Here is a 13,719-nt window from a genome sequence, read left to right on the forward strand (position 1 = left end):
TGTCAATTCAGCACATCATCTGCTTTGTGCCAGCAATCAGCAGCCCCCCAGTAATTCAGAAGTTCTTAACCCTTTCTTCTGGGCATAGAATGAGATCACCACAACAACCTTTAAATATCTTATATTGCAAAACACTTTATTGAACTCAAGTTGAGTTTTCAGATACTGAGCAAAATGTTTGGACAAAAAGTAAGAAGACTACTAAAAGTAAATATATAAGTAAAGAAGCAAAATGAAATAACATGGATAAAACTTTGAGAAAGTATTTTTAGCAGCTTGTAATAGAAGCCAGTTCCTAAGATCCTTATTTTCTCCTTCCCTGTGATAGGTATTCAAAAGTTCTCTATTTTGAAGCCAAATAAATCTCCAGTACAGCACTAACCCAGAGAATGAATAAAACAAATTGGAAGGGCAAAAGCCTAAGTATACAGAGCACTTTATTTTAAATTTTATTTTAAAGTAGTTCCATCTTGATAATGTCATCAAGATGAACATTTCAAAAACCCCAAATACTCTCTTCAGAGCTCTGAATTGAAGCAGAAGGATAGTACAACATTGTTATTCTTTCACATTGACAGACAGAAGATGAGCAAACTGGAATTGCTAAGAAACCATCAGCTGTCTAAAGAGTTTGTTTCTAACAATCCAGTATTTGCAGCTCTCAGTTTTGGAGAAAAGTCTGTGAATGAAATATCTTCTCATGAACCCCCCTTCTATACAATACTTTAATGAGCCTTGTTCCTGCATCTTCAGCAAAGGCAGCTGAACAATGAGAAGCCTGTGCAGAGCCATTGCCCCACATGTTGTAGGTCTCTTAATGAGTTAATAACATTTAGGTCACATCCTGCACAATCAGCATCACAATCAGAAAACACCAAAACTCACACGTTGCTCTTTAGTGGTGCTCCATATCTTTGTCTCTTTCCCCAGCCATAACTGCTATACCATCTTCTTGCCTCATGACTGGTCTTCCCTGTTAGACCACATTAATTCATGACTCCAGCTCTATCACTGGCATTCTTGGAAATCATCCTATTGTGTTCTTAGGACTAACACAGGCTATAGAACATGTATGCAATGTGGAAACTCTAGAGAATACATACACAAAAAAATACTTATGTGCCATTTCAGTATTATATGTACATGAAAGAGCAGGAAGGCTGAAGACTAGCTTGACAATAATTGCAAAATGGCTGAATGACTGCTAGAAAATTTGAAAGAAGCTGACATCTTGTAAAAAAAAAACCCAAAACTTACAATCATAGCTTTGGAAACAAAAAACTTCTTTTACAAGGCTTACACATTCCTCTGTCCTATGGGATACTATACAAAGTAGCTGCAAGTCTGTACTATCACACTATCCAATGCATTCTGTGTGGAAAAAAAGTTTCTTCTTCTGCTGGTTTTAAATCAAGTATCAACAAAGATATTCTGATATCTGGCTCAAAACACCATTTTTGTGATGTTACCCATTGATGACAAATTACTCAACTGGGAAGATTACAAAACCCTTCATTTCCATTTTCTGGTCTTCCTATCCTTGAGAAACATTGTCAGGCTAAGAAATAGCTATGGGGAGCCCCCTGTTAAAATGCTAGCAGTGATAATGCACATTAATTTTCACCACTGTCTCATGAGTATCTTCATGCTGGGAAGGGAATCATTATTTACATACTGATGAGAGCAGCAGAAAGATACTTCCCTGTAGATTCATATAGGCAGTATGCAAGAATGGGACTGCAGGGTTCTCAAACTCTCACCTGAAGTTTCTGTACAAAAAGGGACACATTTATAACCCCCTACTGCTTTACAAAGAAGAAGATAATCTGTTCTCCATGCCCGTCGTGAACAAGACTAGTAATGGGTTTAAATTACAATGAGAAAGATTCAGCTTAAACACAAACAAAACCCCTTCTATTAACAGAGACTGGAAGATATTGCCTGGGGAGACTGCAGAGTTTCTTTCATTTCAAAACTTGAACAGAAGCTTAGACAAACACCTGTTCTAAATCTTGAGCTTGCTGAGCTTTGAACTGTCCAGCACATTAAGCATGGCAAGGTTCCACATAAGCTCTCCAAGCCGATGAGCTAGCCAACAATTCACATGTCCAATGCTATTCAACTTACAATAAGAGCTACTTAGCAGCAGGTACAACAACAAAACCCACATTTTATTTTATTCTCATCCCTAAAAAGAGAGAAATACATTAAAATAATGTTGTGGGTTTGATTAAAACCTGGCAGTAAAGCAATCCATCACTACTTCCTTTAATTTCCAAAACTACCTACAAATTCAGTATCTGTAACTATGCCTATATAAACTGCAAAAATGGAGGCATATTTTGGTCTCAGTTGATAAAACCTGAGTTTGACTGATGATTATATCAAAATTGTAATGATCTCACCATGTATTCACTAATAAACGCATTGGACAAGAGACAACATCAACTCACAATCTTTATTTTAAGGAAAAGAACATAAACATATTCAGATTTCCTTTTTTACATATGCATCTGAACACCTGTTGTCTACTTTATGCTCTGTAGCTGTGCACAGTAATTATTTAGACAAACACACAGAGCACAAGAGGAATTTGGAAAAAGCATAAAGTAAATTGTTGAGTGGAATCTTGAATTCTTGATAAAATAATATTGGAGTTTGTTTTGTATTAGAAAGAAACAAGACAAATTTATTTAAAAGACATGTTTCCCAGGTATTCATAGCACATCTGAATGTCCAATTCACCAACATCCTTTTTAAAGTTTTAACATCAAAACCAGACACCAGCATTCCTATTGTTTTCAGTAATGCCATCTAGAAGGGAATATTAGCTAGATACTTTCCAATATTTTTCCTTACACAATGAAGAACACTCTGCATTTCTTTCAGAGCTGGTTTCATTTGGAAAGATGGTCAGGGACATCTCTTAGCATTATATGTCTGGCCCTCAGCAAGCAGTAAGGGGATTGAGTTCATTAATAAAGCTCATCATCTTTCAGGAAACTTATCTTTCACATTTCTGCTTACCACAAACAGCCAAAAGGAAGAACAAATAGTATTTCAATTTAAAACATGTGGGTCTCTTTTTCTGACCTCCACTGAGGTTCTTGCGCTGCCCCAGGACCATATCTGAAATCCCTACAGATCTTTAGACTTGACACCTCCCATCTAAAAATTGTTTAATTCCACTTCAGCTCATTATTTAGTTACACAGACATTCACCCACATACACAACGAGCTGAACATGACTTAAGGGCCTAGCCAAGAACTTAAGCTTCGGAATTAGTGTTCCCCTTCCATTCTAGCAGTAAGAACACAGGAAGACCAGTGAAGTCAGTAATGTGCATGAGCTGCTTGAGGCAACCCATTGTAAATGTGAAACCAGACAGCTGCAGTTCTGCAGGACAGTTAAGAGTGAGCATGACCAGCTGGGAAAAGGGTTACCTTGCTCATGATAAAAATTGCATGCACTATCTACAATCAGAGAATGGGCACACATCAAAGTACAGCTACTTTTCTTCATCCTTTTTATTTTGGAATTTAGGAAGCTGGAAAGATTATTCAAGAAAGTCTGCAGAAGCACCTTCACTGCTAGAACCTATCCTTCAGGATGATTTTCCAGACACTGGACAGCATTCTGGTCCCTTCTATTGAAATCATAGTCTGCAGAAAGCACCTTCACTGCTAGAACCTATCCTTCATGATGATTTTCCAGACACTGGACAGCATTCTGGTCCCTTCTATTGAAATCATATTTTGTCATCAGTTTAAAATAGACAAAATTCTCTTCAATCAACACTGCAGACACCAGCTGTTCAAATAAGTTATTACAGTTCACAACCACATTGCATCCTTTTGGAAAAATTGATGTAATTCCCAGTAAGTAAAGCACAAGTGCTGTAAGATTATTTCCATCTTAGTTGTTACACAATATTTGAAATGGCCTTTTTCCTAAAATGGGTTTTTTCCCCAGCTATGCTCTAGATGCAGCTCTCATTCTGCATTTAAACAGTGTTTCAGGTGAATTAAAAAGGACAGATATGGCAGCCCTAAAGTAATATATGAAAGTCTTACTGTATTAGTCATTTTTCCTGTCATTTTATATTAGTGTCATATTAGTCTAATGCAATACTAACATGATACCGAAATGTTAGCATATCACAGATTACTCAGTGTGTCAAGCTTGAGTCTGATCATATTACTTTACTATGTGTATTCCAGTGATGAAACTCTTCCTTTCCATGCCCTAAAACTGAGCAGGACTAACAGAAAACACTAAGCACAGGCTGTGCAAGAGCCTAGGACTTGCATAACAGGTATTAACACCTCTTGTGCCAAAGGAAAGAACCAATCTGTAACAGATCAGATAATATTGATTCAGTCCAGGATTCTGTTAACATGAGTAAGATATTCCTTTTCACTTTAAGAAGATTTTTACTGTCTTCACACAAACTGGAGAATTCCCATCTAAACAGTAGCACTTCCAAGGGCTTCTATGATAGGAGATACTCCCTTTGAATCTTCTTTGCAGAACCAAGAACTTTTAAAATTAGGTAATAAAAAATCATGTTTTCTTTAAGTTAATTTTATTCTAGTGGCCTATCATCAAACAGAAAGTCAATCACATAACTGAGATCTGGGAACTGTGGCTGGGTCAGGTCTAGAAAAAACCAGCAAAAATGCAGAGTAACTTCTGACCTAGGCAGTAATCATATAGGGGATGTTAACAAAAACAGCATAAAAATCCCATCCAATCCATCTCTCCTACATTCTCTTTGGTGATAATTTGTCTGTTGAATCACTAATTGAACATTTCTAATCTGGGTGAATACTACTGCCATTACTGAGTGTTCTATTTCCTCTCAAGATGAAGAGGTCCAATCTGTTTCTGTTTCAGGGGTGCCCGTGATTCTACAATTTATGTTACTACAGCATTTTAAATAAATATTTAAGTAAGTAAAATATTTAAATAAAGGGTTTAATGAAAACAAATATAGAACCCAAGTAACAGATATGAAGAGATTTGCCATAATAAGGTCAGTTAAAATTAGTATGAATCCAAAGCAACAAATCAGGTATGTGTCCTGCCTGTGTACAGATAAGTTCATTTGTTATTACTGAATAGGTAAAGAGAAGGGCTCTGCTCAGAGATTGTGTTATTCTTGCATTGAATTTGTATTCAGGAGCAATTTTCTAGTCTGAAATGTAATTAAAGTCAATACTTGATATCTTGGCCAAGAAAATAGACTAAAATCACATTCTAAAGGCCTTTGGAAATTCAGCTTCATAGACATTTACAGAGGAACAAGAAACTTTCAGAATTTGAAATCCTCCTATGTGAAAAGAAACATTGCCAAAAATTAGGAAATATTTTGGCCAAAATAAAATTCACTTATTTAGGAATCCTGTGATTTAGGAATCAACTACTTGGATTTGTCCCAAAACTGTCGTTAACTAAGGAAACTTTCAGGGGAAAAAAACCCCATTATTTTCATAGTCTTTGCCTAGTGATTACCCTGCCTCTTGCAATTATTGCCTTTTGCAATAATTACTATGGATTACATTTTAGTGAGGTTACACAGCTTCCCTGTCTCATTAAGTTTCTTCATAATTTTCTTGTACGTGTCCTCAGTAACTACCACATGATGACAATTAATACTGTAGAACTGTCGACAAGGCGACCAGTAAGAACTATCACGTGAGGTTTACATACACAGACATTCACATGTACCCTGACAAGAGGCACAAGAGCAAGGGTTATTTCTAGTTTGTTCTTGAATAAGTGGGAAATGATGGATAGAAAAACATTAAGTAGCAACAATAACAAACAGCAGAGTCATAATAACCCATACATGCAGAATTCTGCTGCAGTATTTAACTATATGTTGCAGTTGATTTTTTTTGTATTTTAAAGGTTAAGTGTGCATATTACAGAGCTGTGTTCAACTATAATAGAATGGTATAAAAATTTCTCTTCACAGTACACTCGAGGTATAGACATGGGCCAACTTACTGCTTTAATACCATCATTTGTACTTGTTGTATGCAAACATGCAGTTATTTCTGTATACACAAAAATGAGCCCCTCACACATCACTTCCCAGCTATCCCAAATACAGACAGGCTTTTGTACAAAAATAAGTGGTTCACAAATACCAAGTACAACACACCATAAAATTGCTGCTTATTGTTTCAATGCTTTTTAAAATTATTTTTGGCTCCCCGTTTACTGTAAGAACCGGTAAAGTTTCATCCTAATTTTATAGGTTTTAAGTCAAGACTCAAAACATCAGATTTTACATAAACAAACACCATAGAAAGCTAGACTGCTAGTTTAATACATTTCAATGTACTGAAAATACTGTAAGCATGTGATTTGATGAAGAGTTTTCTTGAATTTGGTTAAATATTTAAAGCTTTTTAGAGTCCTATGTAAATCGAATAAACACACATTTGATCAAACTGCCATCTGCTGGGTATTCCTGGGATTTAAGCTGTTTGGTTAAACACACACAGACACTACAATGTCTGAAAATATTGTAATAGGAACATTACAATATTTACATTTTTTACAATATTACTGAGAAATTTTTACATTTTAATTTAATTTTTTATTTATTTTTTTTTTTAGTTTGGTTAGCAATAACCAATTGCCCTTGTTCCAGCAGAAATCCTGTCTTCAGTAGCCATGTTAGAGACATCTTGTGACCTTGCCCTGTATAACCCATCCTCCTTGCACCAAAACTCACACTCAGCTTGCTGGGCTCAGCTCATTCAGCTTCACCTGTGCAGCCCTGGAACAGAAGAGAGGACACAGCTAAAATCCACATTGCTTGAAGCAACTATTTTCTGTGACCAAAAAAAAATAGAAATTAATACTAAAGGAATAGGAGCAAATTACACCCATAAAAACAAGCTGTATAAAACAGAGTGCCAAATTTCCAAGAACTCACTTTTCAGTGAGTTTAAGGAAATATTTGTTCTTGGAACCATTGAAGGTTATATCCATCAGGAAGCCAGGCTACTCTGATAAACCTGTTTAGTACATTAACTGTGGTACAATCAAGTGCAAACAGAGTGTTCCCAGAAAATTATCATTATAAGAAATAATGGTTGTATGCAGAATTTAAAAATGAGATTTCAAATTATTTAGGTACTGAGGATGAAAGGAAAACTAAAATCTAGAATCGTACGAAAACCACGAACAAAACAGATGCATTATACAGAAGAAACACCTATTGCACTCATCTTCCATCTAAGAAGAGGGTGAAGTTATGAAAAACAAGCACAGACCTATCAATGGGGAATTGGGCTGATCTGAGAGGCACAGATATGTTCATTGAGATATGGCTTCAACTTCTCCAAAGCATTTTGGCTATAGGTTCTGAAGCTTATCTGTTTTGCAAACCCACTGTGTCACCAGCTGCTTATTTCCTTGAGTCCCTGATGACATTTTAAAAATCCTAAGTCACCTTTTTAAACACTTAACTTCTAGGACATTCAGAAGCAAAAGTTCAGGTACCACAGTTTTTCCTAAAAGTGAAAGATCTCTTCTAGGACATGGAAGATAGTAGTACATTGCTATGTAAAAGGAAGATGTGCTTGGAGATGCAGTTTAGAAGCTCTGCTTGGGAGGTAGGACTGCAGCTCACACAGTTCAACCTTCCCCCTGAAGCAGAGCTACTCAACCAGCTCAGTTGGGGCTTCAACTTGCTGATAAACCTGAGGTTCCAAAGGTCCATGTGCACCTAAGTTTGCACAAAAAGCATCATAAATGAGAAATACAGGTAGCCATGGTAGTTGTTGGGTGTCTAGCAGTGCAGGGGCTCTAATCTTCAAACTTCAGGACATCTGCCAAGATTAAGTACTTGGGATAGGACAACACTGAAAATCATCAACCACAAATTTATTTCAATCCTATATTTAGACAACCCTTGTTTCTACCTAATGTAAGGTTCCTTTGGGGGAACAGAAAGACAGTGATGAATTGCATGTCCACAGGATGCCAGTGTGGGATCTCAAGCTTCAGAGATTTTTCTTAGGGCTCATCCTCTATATCAAAGAGGTACAGGAAGGGTAAAGGGTAAGGAACATGAACTCAGTTGTGTCTCATCACACAACTTTCCTTCTGGAGCACAGACAGGATTCATGTATGGGAGAGGAAGGCTGATGCAAAAATGGTTCAAGACAGAAGGATGTTGTCCTTTCTTGTCTAGGCCTTAAAATTATGTTACTTTACCTGCATTTGGACCACATAGGTCTAAATAAGCTAGAGTTCACTTTTGTTTAAAAAAAAAACCAAACCCAAACAACTCACATGCTTAGCTTTCCTGTATAGGGAAAAATACAGCAAGAAATATACACTTGCTTGTCACACTTTCCTACTGATGAAACTCTTTTCAAAATAAATTGGATTGATAAAGATATGCTTTTGCTATTGTTGTGGTGTTAGGGCATAGGTTGGACTTGATGATCTTGGAGGTGTCTTAAGATGTTATTTTATCCACTTTAATACAAAGAATATTTCTCAGGATATCAAATAACATATATAAAAGAGTACCTAATTTTTATTCCATTTATATTTTTCATATATCACACAGACCTGTGAATATGTACACATTCCATAGAAATACTCTTTCTTACATATACCTGAAAGCACTGACACAAATAGCACAAAATACTAACATGGTCATGCCTGAAACAAACTACAGTGGAAACGGGGGCAAGTGGGGTTGTCAAGTGAGTTTGGAACACTTATATAAAGTCTAGTCCACCATCCTGCTCCATCAAGGTAATTTCATGGAGTAGATTTTTCCACCAGTTTCCTAATAAGCAACATACAAGGATTACGCCCAAAAATCATACATATGGAAATCTGACACTGCACAAAAAAATAAGATTACCTCTGGCCCCAATCCTGACAATGAAGGGCTGGCACAAATACTTCCACTGCTGAATTAAGTAAATGCTCCTCAAGCTGTATTAATATTTGACACTTTCACATTACTTTTCATCCTTGTCAAACTATTGCATTTCTAGACCAATTCGTCTTTGTGCTGTAGCTTCATACAATTAAGAGTAAGCACTTTACATTAAAATTATTTTCTCCATGCTCTGACATTGCTATATTCACATACTTCCTTCATTTTTGGATGCTAGGGAATTGAAATACTTGAAATATTTGAAAGTTAATTTTGCTGATAATTCAGGGGTTTAGTATTTAATATTGCATATACTCCATGCTTATGCCTATATATGGATGGAACTGAATGCTTGTTTTCCCTCCACTTGTGCTGAAGAATTCTCATACAACAGTCAAACAATTTAACCCTATTTTATACATCTGTGACTTGTACACTGCACTCACTTATCTAAAACAAAGCAATTAATCCACTTTTGTAAAGAGCTGCTCTCTTATCTGGGAAGAAAAGAAGAAGCATGTAAGGCAATGGGCAGCGATACAGATTTATTCATGGAGTAAAGAAAAATACTTAAGTGTGAAAAAATGGCCTAATGCTGGAGCCAGCCACTCTGGCATAAGATTTTGCAAAACCCATTTTGAGCATCTGTTTTAAGTATTTCACAGAATAGTTAGGGCAACACTTGAATAATTTGTGTTTTCTGCTTACTGTAAGCCATACATATATTTCTAAGCAGGCTGGTAGATATTCTCTATTAAGCTGGTGAAGGATTAAAAGTATATATGGACAGGGCACAAAGAAACTACATTTACATCACCAAAACTCCAAAGTTACATTTATGGTTTGTTGTTTTTTGTTGTTTTTTTTTTTTCACTATAAAATATATTCCATTCTGAGAAGATAAACTTCAGCCACTTATCCACATCCTGACATTTTCTTCCATTGTTAAATTTTTCCAAGTGTGGTCTCATGTATATCTAGCTAATCAGTAATATAACTTGAAAGGCAGCACTGAATAATTCTACCAACTATTGCCATGAAAACTTTTATTTTTCTATCTATAAAGACTTAAATATTGACTCAAAACAGTAACAGGCAGGAACAGAAGTGATTTCAAGTCTATAATACTTTTCTATCTTTATCATGTAATATTGAGTTAAAAATGTAAGAAATGTAAAAAAAACTCTAAAGCTCCGAAGAGGTACAAGCTACATATGAAAATTGTAGCTTGTAGCAAATTGCGTGGATATTTAATTTACTGGCACATCTCTGCTTGGCTCTCCTCAGAAAAGGTAAGGTTATAACAAAAGAACCTAGAAAAGGAGATCTGCAGAACAGCATGTAGGGATGCCTTACTTTACTATTACTCTTTGAAATAATATGCTGTGAATAAAGAACCAATTTTACACAAGATTCTCCAAGAGAACATGGATGTTACAACAATATCCTAGATCTGATCCTTTGTTTATGAATGCTAAAGCACAGAACCAGAATATCAGTTTATCAGTTACCGGTTTACCTTCTCTGTAAACAGGGAACGCTTAGTGCTTGGCCTTCACATCACCCATGTTGCATTAGCATCCAGTCATCTACACAGTACACTTCAGAGGATTATACATAATTAAATATATTTTCACAATATTATACCAGCATTACAAAGTGCAAATTTAAGATGTATAAAATACCAGTATTCCTAAACGATGTTTTTAATGTAATTGTATTTTTTTGCAGTTTGAAGATGAGACAGCTCATTACTGTATAGATCAGCTTATGTAACATTAAAGAATCTGAAAGCTGTGACTCTTGAATTTGAAAATTACTAAAGCTTGAAAATCTAAAAATTTAACAGCTGTTGTTTATTAGACGGTTGTCATGCATCCATTTTAGATGTTTTAATACGCACTAATGTGAATTCAGTGTTGCATTAGTTAAATAGTTTCCTTCAAGTCTAACTGAAAAGACTGGCCAGGAACAACTTCAAAATTCTACAAAATAGCATTCTCCTACTCTGTGTCATTTTTACTGTCTATCAATTTTCTTCAGATCATCATCTCAGTGCACATTTTTCTTCAATTATTACAACAAAAGCTCCTTTCAAGTCATATCAAGTGATGATATTTTCTTCTTGCAGCAAGCAGCACTAACAGAAAGTAGCAGTGATACTAAACATTGTCTGCAATTGTTATGGAAATATATTTATCTATATCCTGTTGTCAAGGAAGCCAAAGATCAAGGCACACAAGCTACATGCAATAATTTATACTGATTTGAAAGAACATTTCAAGGAAACATTCAAATGTATAGCTCTATACAAATCAGACTAGTTTCAAAGGCACTAGTTACCCAAGGCATGATTCTGAAAGAGTGGTATTTCAATCAATATTAAATTCATTACTTACATCCTCTATGTTCTATTAATATCCACAGTACATCCAATTTAACAGCTCAGGCACTCTCAAACTTCTAGCACTTTTCTATCCTGGCATTAGACCAATTTCAGCAATGCTCCAAATTACAGAAAAGGACATTTGCTGACATTCCACATTTGTTTCTTTTTCATAAGGCAAGGCTCTTTATTCAAGTCTGTTTTTTTGTAGTTGACCAATTTTCTAAAATGGCAAATTCATGTGCAAGTTTGATTTCTCACAACATGGACCTGCTACTGTTTTATAATTTATGTTCAGTTTGTTCCATTTTTACTTATTGAGAAAGGAACACTTCCTCTTTTTATGTACTAACAAGTAGGAACACTTCCTTACAATGAAATTGTCTTTTTCTACATAGGTGTGAAACATGGTTTTACCTGTACATTGGCATAACCACTACGCCTAGAAAAACAGAGTGCCACGTAGCATTTCATTTTAGTATCTTTATGCAGAGCAAAATATAATACAAATGTAGTTTTGTGAAATAAAAATGTATCCATTTTATTTAATCTGCTATTCAGGAAAAAACCCCCAAACATTAAGTTTCCTAAACCAACTTTAAGATTTTAAAAAGCATCACCAACAGTCACCTTTATATGATGCTCTGATTTCCTGTATTAAACCAGCTCCTTAGGGCCATTGATAAAGTAGAAATTATTTTGTCTCTTCTATTATGACAATTATGTCATCATCCAAATGAGAAATTGTGGTATTACATGGGCTTGCATTAGAAGGGCATTAGCACTTCAGTTAAGTCTATTTGTCACTGTGACCACACCTGTAATTGGAGAGATATAATTAGTTGATCATAAGATTACATCAAAGTAATTCCAGAACTGTTAATAACAGTGGTAATTAATCAAATTGACAATGCCACAACTTCCACACTCCACACAGGTGACCTGAAATTGTTTTGAATTGTATTGTAATATGAACCACAAATGGAGTGGTAATGGAATCACATCAGAGTCTGTTCAATCTTTGCATTCCTTAAAATGGTGCTATTGTCACAGTGCTGTTATGATGCAATACTGTTATGGCAGAAGGACTTAATCTTTTCCCTATACCATAATGAGACAATAATATATGCACAGTTGTAAGCTAATAGGATACTGAGAGAATATAGTATGCTGCCATGTTAAAAATGTTTGTGATATTTTACAATTCTAGCTTGGATTTTTTCACAGCGGTTTAACATACTAGTACTCAATTATACCTGTGCTAGGAAATTCCCTTCCTACAAAAATCTACCTGAACAATGACAGGAACACACAGACTAGAAATCTAACAATATTTCAAGATACTCAACACTGGTTTTTTGTAAATCTGCTCTAAAGTGCTCTGGCAAAGAAGTGTAAAAGCAGCTAACAAATAAACAAACTTTAAAGACGTCCCTCTCATCTCAACTTAGGGAAGGAGTAGAAAAATGTTGCTCATGACAAAACTAGAATGGAAGTAGAATTATAATCTAAGGTATGAATCTAAGGTATAATACAAGGTATGAATGACAGGATTTTGCCTGCTATTACACATAAAGAAAAAAATCTTTATGCTTAACAGTTGCATGTCATCCAAAATTCTGTCTTCAAGTATTCAAATGGAAGCACTCTAAGGCCTTCTATCCATACATTTTGGTTCATTCTATATTTGGTTTCAGTTAGGCCACTATTGTTAAGTCCAGTCAAATACAGCAGTCTTGTCATTGAACAGACTTTTCCTTAAAATGTTAATAATGGTCATATAAGTTTACTCAAAAACATGATAGGCTTTTTATAACAACAATAAAAGACAAAATGCCAATCAAATAAAAGTAACCCTTCACTTCAACAATAAATGTTTCAAGTGCACAAAGACAGCAAAAATTAATCTTGGAGTGATCCATTCCTGAATTTAAAAGGACATAATTATGTAATCATTAAGTTACTTAATGGATTTCATTAGGCTTATTCCTGGGCTTGATGTCATTTTTCTTTCCAATTAACTCAACTGTTAAGATTAATTTTATATTACTATAAAACATCAGATCAGAGCCAAGATCCACAGTACTTACGTTTACAAAGCCATACAGCACCCAAATCTATCTTTTCCTCAGTGTGAGTACAAATTTATTGTATCTTTACAACAACAACAACAATTCCTATAAACTAGCATTGTTTGCATATTGTTTAAATTAAGTCTCATATTATGCCATTCAGCTACAGTCATCTTATGGTTTAAGTGTACTTCAGTCACATCATTGAAATGTCTTGTTCTCAGACATGAAGATAATAGATGACATCTTAGGTTGTTGATATACCTGTAGCATTAATACTGATGAAAAATATAGCATGAATCTGTCATACAACTGCCAGAAATACCACAAGAAAAGTAAG

At 35.2% G+C, this 13,719-nt stretch overlaps 1 long non-coding RNA gene across 1 annotated transcript in view; it reads right to left on the minus strand.

Moving 5' to 3' along the window:
• Positions 1–447: 447 nt before the first annotated feature.
• Positions 448–13,719, minus strand: part of LOC111934604 (uncharacterized) — a 40,703-nt gene continuing 27,431 nt past the window's right edge. Inside the window, exons 2-3 of the long non-coding RNA XR_015275384.1 lie at positions 3,677–6,794; positions 448–3,583 (exon numbers count right to left, since the gene is read on the minus strand). This is a non-coding gene — a long non-coding RNA (uncharacterized LOC111934604). The remainder of the gene's footprint in view (positions 3,584–3,676; positions 6,795–13,719) is intronic.

The sequence above is a fragment of the Cyanistes caeruleus genome, chromosome 12 (assembly GCF_971803275.1).
Source record: "Cyanistes caeruleus chromosome 12, bCyaCae1.hap1.1, whole genome shotgun sequence".
Lineage (NCBI taxonomy): Eukaryota > Metazoa > Chordata > Aves > Passeriformes > Paridae > Cyanistes > Cyanistes caeruleus.